Source organism: Schistocerca gregaria, chromosome X (genome assembly GCF_023897955.1).
Source record: "Schistocerca gregaria isolate iqSchGreg1 chromosome X, iqSchGreg1.2, whole genome shotgun sequence".
Taxonomy (NCBI): Eukaryota; Metazoa; Arthropoda; class Insecta; order Orthoptera; family Acrididae; genus Schistocerca; species Schistocerca gregaria.
In genome coordinates this window covers 346,064,101-346,080,276 of record NC_064931.1, presented here as the reverse complement: position 1 = coordinate 346,080,276, position 16,176 = coordinate 346,064,101, and positions in this window count along the sequence as shown.

The window sequence follows — 16,176 nt, the reverse complement described above, 5'->3', positions numbered from 1 at the left end:
TACATCTAGCTACTGCCGAGAAAATCCGATATGCCACAGTTGATTGTGCTTCGATAACAATCCAATTAGACTCTGGGTTCGAATCCCTGTCTAACACAAAGCTTTACCCCACGGCATTTCAAGTAAGTTACTTGTGAAGAAGGAATATTTAACATCTCTCGTAGTTCGTTAACAAGGACAATAGATGCTGGGTAGCAATACGCGTCCGTTAACAAACTTTACGTTATGTAATTTAAAGTTGATATTTGCTAACTGATACGGTCTAAAATCGAGGTCTATCACTATCTGTATGCCTAGTCAGGAATGACTGTTAGTTTCCGTCAGTCACGAAGTCTTTGCTTAGTCTGCGTGACCTGGGTTTGAATCCATACGCAGAACGAGACGGTTCGTCGTGTCATTTGAAGTTCATACATATTCTCAACTAGCTGCTCGTGAATAACTTAAATTTTTAATGTCATTTAGTGTTAAATAATAAGTACTGCATGTTATTTTGAAGAGGAAATCACGAATACGACAAACTTACTACGTGAATTACCTATCTGACGTAATAATGAGAGTGGTAACATTTCATGTATGTCATTTATTGTAATAAATGTGAGCTTACAAGCCTGAAGAACCGTCTTATCTGTGATAAGATGTTCCCTTATGTTTGTAGTACCTTGGTATTACTTTACATCTTGAGTTATTGCGATACAGAGCAGTGTTTTCTAGTGGTGACTTGTTGGAACCATTTTCAATAGTCAAACGACCGTACCGAGGGGCGATTAGAGGACCTGCTAGACAGCTGTGCTATGTGGGCTGCATTCGAATCAGGCGGAATGCAAGTCAGGTCGTTCGGATAATTTTGAGCACGACTGTACATCTTTGGAAAGCCGTCTGTGTCGGTCAAATTTTGCTGGTAACAGTTAGTAGTAGTAGTAGTAGTAGTTTTATTCATCCGTAGATCTCTTTTTACAAGGATATAGGACATGTCAAAGTATTTACAAGCTTAGATCAATTTACAATAAGCTAATTCGTATACACATATATTTACAGACTTCTAGTTAGAGACAATCATTAGATTTTACTCCTGGTATACAATAATTTATTTACAAATAACTCATTAAATAATGTAATGCCACACTATTCACTCATATTTCACTATCAGTCACTGCACACACTATACACACATTGTTTCATAACACTTCACTCACTACATACACACACACACACACACACACACACACACACACACACACACACACACACACAGGTGATCCTTGGGCCATTTTCTGTACTGCAAGTTCCCATTTGCTATCCTGAAAAACTGAGTCAGCATCCCTTCATAATGAGTGAGATGTTGAGCTCAGAAAGAGGAAGAGGTGTTAGTATTGTGCTATGCATAGCTTGAGGGGAGAGTGTCTCTAGAAAGGAAAAAAGAAGAAAAATAATAAAGTGAAGGTGTTATGTGGAATATTGGATGTTTTATAATCATCATTATTATTATTATTTGTTTGTATAACATTTTTTTATCAAACCCCTACTCTGCTTTATCTAAGTAATCCTTCAATGTATAAAATGTATTGCATAACAGGTACTTTTTAGCTGCCTTCTTAAATAAGTGTATTTTTGAAATTTCTTTAATCTCTTTTGGTAATTTATTGTACAGTTTTATTCCTTGGTAGAAAATGCTGTTTTGAGTTTTATGTTTATTTTTTCTTGGTAAATGTAAGTTGAGTCTATCTCTTGTTGCATGGTCATGGACAGAGCTGTTTGTGCAGTAATTGCCAATGTTACTTTTGATGTGTACAACTGACTGGTAAATGTGTTCACATGGAGCAGTTAAAATTCCCAGTGTTTTGAACAGATCTTTACAATGAGCTCGACTACTATTTCTGGTTATTATTCTTATGGCTCTTTTCTGGAGTTTGAAAATTGTGTTCATATTTTGTGGGTTTGTTCCCCAAAAAAGAATGCCATAGCTAAGAATTGAGTGTACATATGAATAATATGTAACTAAAAGACACTGCATGTTACACACAGATGATAGAATTCTAAGGGCATAACATGCTGATGACATTCTGTTTGCAAGTACCTTTATGTTCGCACCACTTCAGCTGAGAGTCAATATTCATTCCTAGAAATTTTGCATTTGTTACACAGTCTATAGAGGTGCCATCTACATTTAATTTAACATTGTCATTTTTCCTCTTCAAACTGAAGTTCATGGCATTAGTTTTCTTTATGTTTAATGTCAATTTGTTGCTTATTGACAAATCGTAAACTTCCTTGAGAGTTTCATTTGCTTTCTCGGTAAGGAGTTCTCTTGTTCTCTCAGTGACTATAATATTGCTGTCATCAGCGAAGAGAATTTTCTCACCATGAGTAACACTACTGGGAAAGTCATTGATGTATATCAGGAATAGTATTGGTCCTAATATGCTACCTCGTGGAACCCCTATATTAATATGTTTTGGTTCTGATAAGTATTTTACTAAATGTTTAGATCTATTTGAAGTATGTGTTATCTCTACTCTTTGTACCCTATCTGTTAGGTATGATCGAAACCAGTCATTAGCTACCCCTCTTATTCCTAATGCTTCTAATTTATTTAATAGAATCTTGTGGTCGACTGTATCAAAAGCCTTAGAAAGATCCAAAAATATGCCTGTGACACACTCATCTTTATGAAGAGCATTAAGTACAACTTTTGTGAATTCTACTATGGCTGACTCCGTATTTTTGCCACTTCGAAAGCCAAACTGTGATTTGCTTAAAAGATTGTATTTATTCAGATAATTCATTAATCTGTCTTTCATAATTGCTTCTATTATTTTTGAGAATGCTGACAGCAGGGAAATGGGCCGGTAATTTTCTATGTCTTCTGCATTACCTTTCTTAAGCAAAGGTACAACTCTTGCCTGTTTTAGCTGCTCTGGAAATGTCCCTGATGTGAAGGATTCATTTATTATATTTGTTAATGGGCCTTGTATAATCCCTATGCATTGTTTCAGTACACACATTGGTACATCATCTAAGCCTTCTGACTTTTTATTTTTTAGCTTTTGAACAGTTTTATTGACTTCATTCTCTGTGGTTGGAAGTAACATCATTGTATCTAGTGCAACAATTTTTGCAGGTGTTATATTTGTTTTGGGGAATTTTTGCTGTAACTTCTCTGCAATACTTGAATAATGCTCGTTTACATAGTTTGGTAAGTGTTGTGGATCATTTATTACCTTATCCCCCTCCCTTAGCAGTATGTTATTCTGCGTTTGTTTGCCTCTCCCCGTTTCCTTTTTTATAACATCCCAGACTGCTTTGCTTTTATTCTCTGCATTATATATTATTTTGTCATTAAATGACTTTTTTGCAGCAATCAGCACCTTCCTATAAATCTTTTTGTATCTATGATAGAAATTTAAGAATTCTGGATCATTGTGAATCTTTTTCATGGAACTGAGGTGTTTAAGTGTTTGGGAGGACTTCTTAATACCTGCTGTTATCCATCTGTTTTTGTGAGATGTTGATACAGTCATGCATACTTTTGGAAATGCTGTTTCAAAGTTCAATTTAAACAATGTGGAGACTTTGGAGAATTTCATATTCACATTGGTTTCCTTATACACTTCATCCCAGCTTTGTTTTTCTAGTTCTTTTGAAAAATCTTTTATTTTGATTTCTGATAGATGTCGTTTATAGGCTTGTAGTTTAGGGAATGATTCGATGCCTGATTTTACTGTTGTTATTTGACAGAGATGGTCTGATAGTCCGAGATCTTTTACAGCTACATCACATTTTTCCCTGTCTATATTTGTGGCCACATGGTCAATTACTGATGCAGTCATTGTAGTAACCCTTGTTGCACTATTGACCAATAGGGTCATGCCAAAACTTTGAAGGATATTTATGAAGGTGCTGCTGGATTCATTTATGATATTAGTGTTGATGTTTATGTCCCCACACAGAATTATGTTGACCTTTGTACTTGAGACTTTATCTAGAACTTCTGTTAATTTATTGAAAAAAGTGTCCACACTACCACTGGGAGATCTATACACACACAAAATGATTAATTTCTTGGTGATATCGAGCCCTGATAATTCAATAGCTGATATTTCAATGTGTTTGTCTTCTCTGGCTCTTTCCAGGTATAAGGGATTTCTCAGATCACGGACAAGCATACATTTTCAGTATCACTTTATGCATTTGGTCCTTTACTAGTCGATACTTATGAATATTATATTATTTGTGATAAAAAATTGTAGACTGCCAAATAACATTGCAAATTTAATAAAAGTCCATCCGATTACACGTATTTTTCCCTTTATATCAACTGTTATGTAGATAGTAAAGAAAATGACTGTATTATTAATTAAAAAAACTGACGAATGGGATTCGATCCACCGATCACGGAGCTTGAACGCTAACCACTCGGCTGCCACCGCTTCGTGGTAAAAATGGCCACGCACAGTTATACATCTGACGACCGAAATTATCTTGCGATTTTCTCAATAACCTTTTAGAAGTGCGAGCTACTGCTTACACATTTTGTTGTCCTCATGGAGTACTACGAGTGTACGAAGTCTGCAGTAAATCCGCGTTCCAAACGTCGTGGCCTCCCCTTGTGAGCTGGGTAGGACCTCTCAGAGCGACGTCCACGGTATCTTGTTGCCTTCACCTGTCATGTGCAAAGCTTGCAAAGGCGCCACGCGCTGCCCTTGCTGGGCCACGATGCTGCCGTTGTCCTGCCTCCTAGGAACACCAACGCTGCTCCATCTCGTTATTGCTCAGCCATTCTTGCAACGCCTATGTTCTCATGAAGTTGTGAAGACAGGCTGCCCTAGCTGTGTTTTGCCTCATCCAGTGTCAGGCTCCAGACTTCTGCTTCTTTCTTCTGCTCTTCACACTTTGTCTTTTCTCACTGGAGTGTAAGTGCTGCTTCTGATAAGAGTCCCAAAGCTGTCAGTCCACTCATGATGTTGGGCTTAGTATGTATGAAGTACCTACCTGTCGGTCTCAATAATTGTTAGTGAAACCTACAACTGGCACCAGAAATTGTTTATCTTTGGCATGACTTGACATAGGATAGTGTTTAATAGGATATGAACTGACTAAATTACTAATTTTGGCGGTTCTCTCTCACAAAGTAAATCGCTTAGAGTGCCCTGTCACTTTTGCATCACAATCACTGAAGCGTGAACAGAGAAATCATACCCAGATCTAAAAGGAGGCACCGGATATTATATTCGCCTTGAAAAATTTCGTGACTATGTATACAAAAAACGTTTTGTTCGTCTTACAGACCACAAATCACTAATGCCCTTGTTCAATGCAACCGCAGGCATAGCTATGAAAACAGCTAGATGTATGCATTGCTAGACCATGTTTTCTCTCTGATTGCGCTTACGATTTCCAGTATTGTCCACAAACCTCCATATAAATGCAGCTGCACATTCGCGACTTCCAGTGAGGCATCATCCGGTCTTCGACAGCACCACAGAGGTTTCGTTTCCACACAGACTGTGAATCAGAAGCAGTTGTATCAAGATACCTGACCAACGCCAAGTCGATTCCCAAATTGATGCCAGAAGATGTCGTCCTCCACAATGTTATGTGGTACATGCAACACCGTTGGCCAGTATATAAAAAACTCTGCAAAACCCATAGGTGCTTACCTGCTGACTTGGTCATCATGAACTATTGACACTTAATGGGGACATCATCCCGAAAGTACTCCAGTGCCATGTCTTAATCTTGCTGTACGAAGGCCATTGGGGTATGGTAGTCACAAAGTGAATGTCCTGTGAACATATGTTCTGGAAAGTTATTGATAAAGATATTGAACATATGGTCGCAACTTTCCATCCGTGCCAGCACAATCAAGCAGCTCCAGTATTAAAATATTTTCCATGGCCTCCAGCAATAAAACATGCTCCAGGCTCCATATTGACTTTGCAGGCCTGTTCCTCGGATCTCCATGGCTTATACTAGCCAATGCAGGGAGAAAATTCCCTTAGGTTTCTCACATACGCGCAACAATAAGAGACAAAACCATTCAAGCTTTAACAATAAGCTTTGCCATTGAAGACCTACCAGAAACTATTGTGATCGACGATGGTCCACAGTTTATGTCAATGGAATTCCACCAGTTTTGTGACTCAAATGACATTAAGCTTGTGCAAATGGGTCCTTTTCATCCAGCCTCAAATGATAAGATGGAACGCTTTGTTCGAACTTTCAAATCTTAAATGGCGACATTACATAAGGACCACAACTCTCACACTCTTTTTGGCATAATATATTTCTACTCCACTGGATGGGGCGAGCCCAGGGGAAAGGTTACATTGTTCCCTTCAGTGTTCTCATACCTCTGTGTTGAAACCTGTGGTCTATGACCTCCTCTGTCAGAGGCCACGCCGTCGTCACTATACGATTTACAATGAAGTGTGGGCGATTGTTTTATCGTGGGGTATACGCCGCTGCGACCCTGCACACACTATCTGCCTTCTCGCCAGCGCTATTGCGGAGTTCCGGTTGCCCAGACCCAGTTCTACAAACAATTCAATCAGCTACAGACACACAGGGCTCCATCACTGTCTCTGTTCCAGATTTATCATGGCCGATGTTAGAGCTCGACCAACTACAGCAGCGCCAACAACACCTGCAGGAAGGGGAGCCAGCAAGTCAGCATGACACTGACGCTCATGATGAAGTCCCCATCACTGCTGATGCTGCCCTTGTCTCCATGGACATCGAAGTTATGGCTCAGGAATGATGATTTCAACAGCCACCGAAAGCGATCCCTCCAGATTTCATAAGAGCGAAGCAGCCTACGATCTCTCCTCTGAGGGAGGGGGACGGGGATACCATGTCGTGACATATAGTCCACCACTGCAACACGCCATCTGAATCTACATCTACATGGATAATCTGCAAATCACTTTCAGGTGCCTGGTAAAAGGTTCATTGAACCTCTTTCACAATAATTCTCTATTACTTCAATATTGTAGAGTGCGCGGAAAAAACGAACACCTATATTGTTCCGTGCTAACTCTAATTTTCCTTATTTTATTATGATGATCGTTTCCCTATATAGGTCGGCGTCAACAAAATATTTTCGCATTCGGAGGAGAAAGTTGATGATTGAAATTACGTGAGAAGATTCCGGCCGTAATGGAAAACACCTTTGTTTTAATTATGTCCACCCAAAAATCCTGTATCATTTCGCAATAATAAAAATTGTGCTGCCCTTCTTTGAACTTTTTCGATGTACTCCGTAAATCCTGTCTGGTAAGAATCCCATATCACGCAGCAGTATTCTAAAAGAGGACGGACAAGCGTAGTGAAGGCAGTCTCTTTAGTAGACCTGTTACATTTTTTAAGTTGTTGTTGTTTTGGTCTTCAGTCCTGAGCCTGGTTTGATGCAGCTCTCCATGCTACTCCATCCTGTGCAAGCTTCTTCATCTCCCAGTACCTACTGCAACCTACATCCTTCTGAATCTGCTTAGTCTATTCATCTCTTGGTCTCCCTCTACGATTTTTACTCTCCACTCTGCCCTCCAATACTAAATTGGTGATCCCTTGATGCCTCATAACATGTCATACCAACCAATTCCTTCTTCTGGTAAAGTTGTGCCACAAACCTCTCTTCTCCCCAATCCTATTCAATACTTCCTCATTAGTTATCTGATCAACCTATCTGATCTTCAGCATTCTTCTGTAGCACCACATTTCGAAAGCTTCTATTCTCTTCTTGTCCAAACTATTTATCGTCCATGTTTCACTTCCATACATGGCTACACTCCATACAAATACTTTCAGAAATGACTTCCTCACACTTAAATCAATACTCGATGTTGACAAATTTCTCTTCTTCAGAAACGCTTTCCTTGCCATTGCCAGTCTACATTTGATATCCTCTCTACTTCGACCATCATCAGTTATTTTGCTCCCCAAATAGCAAAACTCCTTTACTACTTTCAGTGTCTCATTTCCTAATTTAATTCCCTCAGCATCACCCGAGTTAATTCGACTACATTCCACTATCCTCGTTTTGCTTTTGTTGATGTTCATCTTATATCCTCCTTTCAAGACACTGTCCATTCCATTCAACTGCTCTTCCAAGTCCTTTGCTGTCCCTGACAGAATTACAATGTCATTGGCGAACCTCAAAGTTTTTACTTCTTCTCCATGAATTTTGATACCTACTCCAAATTTTTCTTTTGTTTCCCTTACTGCTTGCTCAATATACAGATTGAATAACATCGGGGAGAGGCTACAACCCTGTCTCACTCCCTTTCCAACCACTGCCTCCCTTTCATGCCCCTCAACTCTTATAACGGCCATCTGGTTTCTGTACAAATTGTAAATAGTTTTTCGCTCCCTGTATTTTACCCCTGCCACCTTTAGAATTTGAAAGAGAGTATTCCAGTCAACATTGTCAAAAGCTTTCTCTAAGTCTACAAATGCTAGAAACGTAGGTTTGTCTTTCCTTAATCTTTCTTCTAAGATAAGTCGTAAGGTCAGTATTGCATCACGTGTTCCAGTATTTCTGCGGAATCCAAACTGATCTTTGCCGAGGTCGGCTTCTACAAGTTTTTCCATTCGTCTGTAAAGAATTCGTGTTAGTATTTTGGAGCTGTGGCTTATTAAACTGATTATTCGGTAATTTTCACATGTGTCAGCACCTGCTTTCCTTGGGATTGGAATTATTATATTCTTCTTGAAGTCTGAGGGTATTTCGCCTGTTTCATACATCTTGCTCACCAGATGGTAGAGTTTTGTCAGGACTGGCTCTCCCAAGGCCGTCAGTAGTTCCAATGGAATGTTGTCTACTCCGGGGGCCTTGTTTCGACTCAGGTCTTACAATGCCCTGTCAAACACTTCACGCAGTATCGTATCTCCCATTTCATCTTCATCTACATCCTCTTCCATTTCCATACTATTGTCCTCAAGTTCATCGCCCTTGTATAAACCTTCTATATACTCCTTCCACCTTTCTGCTTTCCCTTCTTTGCTGAGAATTGGGTTTCCATCTGAGCTCTTGATGTTCATACAAGTGCTTCTCTTATCTCCAAAGGCCTCTTTAATTTTCCTGTAGGCAGTATCTATCTTACCCCTAGTGAGATAAGCTTCTACATCCTTACATTTGTCCTCTAGCCAGCCCTGCTTAGCCATTTTGCATTTCCTGTCGATCTCATTTTTGAGACGTTTGTAATCCTTTTTGCCTGCTTCATTTACTGCATTTTTATATTTTCTTCTTTCATTAATTAAATTCAATATTTCTTCTGTTATCCAAGGATTTCTACTAGCCCTCGTATTTTTACCTACTTGATCCTCTGATGCCTTCACTACTTCAGCCCTCAAAGCTATCCATTCTTCTTCCACTGTATTTCTTTCCCCCATTCCTGTCAATATTTCCCTTATGCTGTCCCTGAAACTCTGTCCAACATCTGTTTCTTTCAGTTTATCCAGGTCCCATCTCCCTAAATTTCCACCTTTTTGCAGTTTCTTCAGTTTTAATCTACAGGTCATAGCCAATAGATTGTGGCCAGAGTCCACATCTGCCCCCGGAAATGTCTTACAATTTAATACCTGGTTCCTAAATCTCTGTCTTACCATTATATAATCTATCTGATACCTTTTAGTATCTCCAGGGTTCTTCCATGTGTACAACCTTCTTTCATGATTCTTAAACCAAGTGTTAGCTATGATTAAGTCGTGCTCTGTGCAAAATTCTACCAGGCGGCTTCCTCTTTCATTTCTTAGCCCCAATCCATATTCACCTACTACATTTCCTTCTCTCCCTTTTCCTACACTCGAATTCCAGTCACCCATAACTATTAAATTTTCGTCTCCCTTCACTATGTGAATATTTTCTTTTATTTCATCGTACATTTCTTCAATTTCATCGTCATCTGCAGAGCTAGTTGGCATATAAACTTGTACTACTGTAGTAGGTGTGGGCTTCGTATCTATCTTGGCCACAATAATGCGTTCACTATGCTGTTTGTAGTAGCTTACCCCCATTCCTATTTTCCTATTCATTATTAAACCTACTCCCGCATTACCCCTATTTGATTTTGTATTTATAACCCTGTATACTAAAAGGTATCAGATAGATTATATAATGGTAAGACAGAGATTTTGGAACCAGGTTTTAAGTTGTAAGACATTTCCAAGGGCAGATGTGGACTCTGACCACAATCTATTGGTTATGACCTGTAGATTAAAACTGAAGAAATTGCAAAAATGTGGGAAATTAAGGAGATGGGACCTGGATAAACTGAAAGAACCAGAGGTTGTATTGAGTTTTAGGGAGAGCATAAGGGAACAGTTGACAGGAATAGGGGAAAGAAATACAGTAGAAGAAGAATAGGTAGCTCTGAGGGATGAAGTAGTGAAGGCAGCAGAGGAAAAAAGTAGGTAAAAAGACGAGGGCTTCTAGATATCCTTGGGTAACAGAAGAAATATTGAATTTAATTGATGAAAGGAGAAAATATAAAAATGCAGTAAATGAAGCAGGCAAAAAGGAATACAAACGTCTCAAAAATGAGATCGACAGGAAGTGCAAAATGGCTAAGCAGGGATGGCTAGAGGACAAATGTAAGGATGTAGAAGCTTATCTCACTAGGGGTAAGATAGATACTGCCTACAGGAAAATTAAAGAGACCTTTGGAGAGAAGAGAACCACGTGTATGAATATCAAGAGCTCAGATGGCAGCCCAGTTCTAAGCAAAGAAGGGAAGGCAGAAAGGTGGAAGGAGTATATAGAAGGTTTATACAAAGGCGATGTACTTGAGGACAATATTATGGAAATGGAAGAGGATGTAGATGAAGACGAAATGGGAGATACGATACTGCGTGAAGAGTTTGACAGAGCACTGAAAGACCTGAGTTGAAACAAGACCCCCGGAGTAGACAACATTCCATTAGAACTACTGACGGCCTTGGGAGAGACAGTCACGACAAAACTCTACCAGCTAGTGAGCAAGACGTATGAGACAGGCGAAATACCCTCAGACTTCAAGAAGAATATAATAATTCCAATCCCAAAGAAAGCAGGTGTTGACAGATGTGAAAATTACCGAACTATCAGTTTAGTAAGTCACAGCTGCAAAATACTAATGCGAATTCTTTACAGACGAATGGAAAAAACTGGTAGATGCGGACCTCGGGGAGGATCAGTTTGGATTCCGTAAAAATGTTGGAACACGTGAGGCAATACTGACCTTACGACTTGTCTTAGAAGAAAGATTAAGAAAAGGCAAACCTACGTTTCTAGCATTTGTAGAATTAGAGAAAGCTTTTGATAATGTTGACTGGAATACTCTTTTTCAGATTCTAAAGGTGGCACTGGTAAAATACAGGGAGCGAAAGGCTATTTACAATTTGTACAGAAACCAGATGGCAGTCATAAGAGTCGAGGGGCATGAAAGGGAAGCAGTGGTTGGGAAAGGAGTGAGACAGGGTTGTAGCCTCTCCCCGATGTTATTCAATCTGTATATTGAGCAAGCAGTAAAGGAAACAAAAGAAAAATTTGGAGTAGGTATCAAAATTCATGGAGAAGAAGTAAAAACTTTGAGGTTCGCCGATGACATTGTAATTCTGTCAGAGACGGCAAAGGACTTGGAAGAGCAGTTGAACGGAATGGACAGTGTCTTGAAAGGAGGATATAAGATGAACATTAACAAAAGCAAAACGAGGATAATGGAATGTAGTCAAATTAAATCGGGTGATGCTGAGGGAATTAGATTAGGAAATGAGACACTTAAAGTAGTAAAGGAGTTTTGCTATTTAGGAAGTAAAATAACTGATGATGGTCGAAGTAGAGAGGATATAAAATGTAGACTGGCAATGGCAAGGAAAGCGTTTCTGAAGAAGAGAAATTTGTTAACATCGAATATAGATTTATGTATCAGGAAGTCGTTTCTGAAAGTATTTGTTTGGAGTGTAGCCATGTATGGAAGTGAAACATGGACGATAACTAGTTTGGACAAGAAGAGAATAGAAGCTTTCGAAATGTGGTGCTACAGAAGAATACTGAAGATAAGGTGGATAGATCACACAACTAATGAGGAGGTATTGAATAGGATTGGGGAGAAGAGTAGTTTGTGGCACAACTTGACTAGAAGAAGGGATCGGTTGGTAGGACATGTTTTGAGGCATCAAGGGATCACAAATTTAGCATTGGAGGGCAGCGTGGAGGGTAAACATCGTAGAGGGAGACCGAGAGATGAGTACACTAAGCAGATTCAGAAGGATGTAGGTTGCAGTAAGTATTGGGAGATGAAGAATCTTGCACAGGATAGAGTAGTATGGAGAGCTGCATCAAACCAGTCTCAGGACTGAGGACAACAACAACAACAACAACCCTGTATTCGACTGACCAAAAGTCTTGTTCATCGTACCACCGAACTTCCCTAATCCCACTATATCTAACTTTAACCTATCCATTTCCCTTTTTAAATTTTCTAACCTACCTGCCCGATTAAGGGATCTGGCATTCCACGCTCCGATCCGTAGAGTGCCAGTTTTCTTTCTCCTGATAACGACATCCTCTTGAGTAGTCCCCGCCCGGAGATCCGAATGGAGGACTATTTTACCTCCGGAATATTTTACCCAAGAGGACGCCATCATCATTTTATCATACAGTAAAGCTGCATGCCCTCGGGAAAAATGACGGCCGTAGTTTCCCCTTGCTTTCAGCCGTTCGCAGTACCAGCACAGCAAGGCCGTTTTGGTTATTGTTACAAGGCCAGATCAGTCAATCATCCAGACTGTTGCCCTTGAAACTACTGAAAAGGCTGCTGCCCCTCTTCAGGAGCCACACGTTTGTCTGGCCTCTCAACAGATACCCCTCCGTTGTGGTTGTACCTATGGTACGGCTATCTGTATCGCTGAGGCACGCAAGCCTCCCTACCAACGGCAAAGTCCATGGTTCAAGGGGGGGGGGGGGGGGGGGGATTTTTAAGTGTCCTGCCAATAAAACACAGTCCTTTGTTTGACTTCCTCACAACATTTTCTATGTGTTCCTCCCAATTTAAGTTGTTCGTAATACTAATTCTTAGGTATTTAGTTGAATTTACGGTCTTTAGGTTTGACTGATTTATCGTGCCGGATTCCTTTAACACTCATGTGGATGACTAGACACTTTTCGTTATTTAGGGTCAATTATCAATTTTTGCACCATACAGATATCTTTTCTAAATCGTTTTGCAATTTGATGTGATCTTCTGATGACTTTGCTAGTCGATAAACGACAGCTTCATCTGCAAACAACCTAAGACGGCTGTTCAGATTGTCTCCCAAATCGTTTATATAGATAAGGAACAGCAAAGGGCCTGTAACACTACTTTGGTGAACACCAGAAACCACTTCTGTTTTACTCGGTGACTTCCCGTCAATTGCTACGAACTGTGAACTCTCTGACAGGAAATCACGAATCCAGTCACATAACTGAGACGGTATTCCATAAGCAGGCAATTTCACTACAAGCCGCTTGTGTGGTGTAGTGTCAAAAGCCTTATGAAAATCTAGAAACGCGGAATCAATTTGAAATCCGTTACTAATAGCACTCAATACATCGTGTGAGCGAAGAGCTAGTTGTGTTTCAAAAGAAAGGTGTTTTCCAAGTATGTGTTGACTGTGTGTCAAGAGACCTTCTCTTCGAGGTAATTCATAATGTTCGAACACAACATATGTTCCGAAATCCTGCTGCATATCGACGTTAATGATATGGGCCTGTAATTTAGTGGATTACTCCTACTGCCTTTCCTGAATATGGGTGTGACCTGTGCTGATTTCCAGGCTTTGGGTACAGATCTTTCGTCGAACGAACGGTTGTATGTTATTGTCAAGTACGGAGCTATTGTATCAGCATACTCCAAAAGGGACCTGATTGGTATACACTCTGGATCGGAAGAAGTCTTCCATAATGATTTAAGCTGCTTCACTACTCCGAAAATATCTACTTCTACGTTACTCATGTTGGCAGCTGCTCTTCATTCGAATTCTGGAATATTTACTTCGTCTTCTTTGGTGAAGGCTGTGTTTAGTAGCTCCGCTTTGGCAGTACTGTCGACAACAGTATCTCCATTGCAATCGCACAGAGAAGGCATTGATTGTGTCTTGCCGCTAGCACACTTCACATACGACCAGAGTCTTTTTGGATATTCTGCCAGGTTTCGTGACAAAGTTTCGTTGTGGAAAGTATTATAAGCATGTATCATTGAAGTCCGCGCTAAACTACGAGCTTCTGTAAAAGATCGCCAATTTTGAAGATTTTGTGTCCGTTTAAATTTGGCATGCTTTCTCGTTGTTTCTGCAACAGTGTTCTGACCCGTGTCAGTGAGACAAGTGGTCGTAGCACAGCTTGGTAGGTGCGTTGGTGTCGCAAGTCAAAACCAAATAGTTTCAAAGCACGACAAAAAAAAAAAAAACGGTTTGTTGTCTTGGAAAACTCGGGCAGCAGCTACTGTAAGCAGGGGCACCCACTTCGTCGATAGGCAGTGACCACTTTGTAGACAGGCAGCGCACACTTAGCCATTACGAGGCATGGCTATTGTGGCCCTACTTCTGTAGGCGATGACAGATGGTCGAAAGTAGTTCAGGCGATATCTGCCGTGTCTGAATTTAGGATGCTGTCAACCACTGCCATGCAGTTGCAGCCAACGCACGATTTTGGATGCCTACGCTAACAGAGGCATTAGCTGGGTACGAGCAGTCATCCACGCACACTCTGTGACCTCGGCCTCAGCAAACTCCAACTCCAGGACTGGGTATCCACTACCACTGACTGTATTTGGTGCTAATGGATTGCGGACAGCCATCGAAATTGTGGTCTATCTGGATATATAATTATTCATATTGGTTCCCGGTGCTGTGTCCCACTAGAAACCCCTACTTTCAAAATTATCAGTGACTGCACTGCTATTTAGATAGTTTGACAATTTTCTAACTGATACAAGAAGTCTCGTTGTGTTACTGTGACTTTATTAACTGCGACCCTCGTGGTTTAAAGAGAAGTGTCTTTTATGTTATTGTCAATAAAGTGTTTATTGTTGCTTGTCTACCTGGGGGTTTGTACATGCTTAATGAACCTTTATTTGCTCACTTCGCTGTCGAGTGGATATGGTCTATCTCTTGTGTCAGCGTAACTACAGTCCTTCAAACCACACAGGTACAACCAGCAGTGATATGTCTCTGTAGCCAGACAGGTAAAATACCATAAAATTCCCAAATTAGTGATTGCTCTGATAAGCAGACCCTTGACACCCAGTCATCAGGCTATATGAACCCTTCCCTGGATCATCGTCTGTCTGTTGTATATCGCTGTCAACTGAGGCTCAATCACAAAAAAGAAAACACACACACATAAATGCAAACTTCTGCATACCTCTACTGTTTCCCCACAATAAAACGTTGAAAAAAGTTGAAAATTTTTGGCAGCACAAACGTGTTCGTCCCGCCAGTGTTAATAGAAAAACGTGACTTTGATATACATGTATGTACAATCTTAACGTGGTTTACATGTTATTATCGAATATACTATTTCGCCTGTTTGAATGATTTAAAAATGAGTTAAGGTAACCTAAATCTATTCATCAATTTTAAAAAACTGAAACTTGCAACTTTCGCTGTCTTCTACATCAAACTGGTTAACACAAGTCGCTGCCCCATAATTAATTAAGCTTGCTGGAAATCCACAGATTAAATTGATTTTTCTGCTCTTTAAATACACTTCCTTCCACATGTCTGAGACTCCACAGATTAAATTGATTTTTCTGCTCTTTAAATACACTTCCTTCCACATGTCTGAGACTTCAAATGGTTCAAATGGCTCTGAGCACTATGGGACTTAACATCTATGGTCATCAGTCCCCTAGAACTTAGAACTACTTAAACCTAACTAACCTAAGGACATCACACAACACCCAGTCATCACGAGGTAGAGAAAATCCCTGACCCCGCCGGGAATCGAACCCGGGCACGCGAAGTGAGAACAGTCCCGTGTCAGATACGATCCTCTTAAGTCGTCTGACCACAGCAAGAAATAACTTATCGAATGCTTTCGTCACTGTCCAGCCACTGGCACTTCTCAGTGGTGTGAGAATTACGAACTTCAAAATGTGAGCTCAGCTGTTACAAGATGTGTTGGTGTCCTATCTTAGAATCGGCGCTAAAATGTCAATG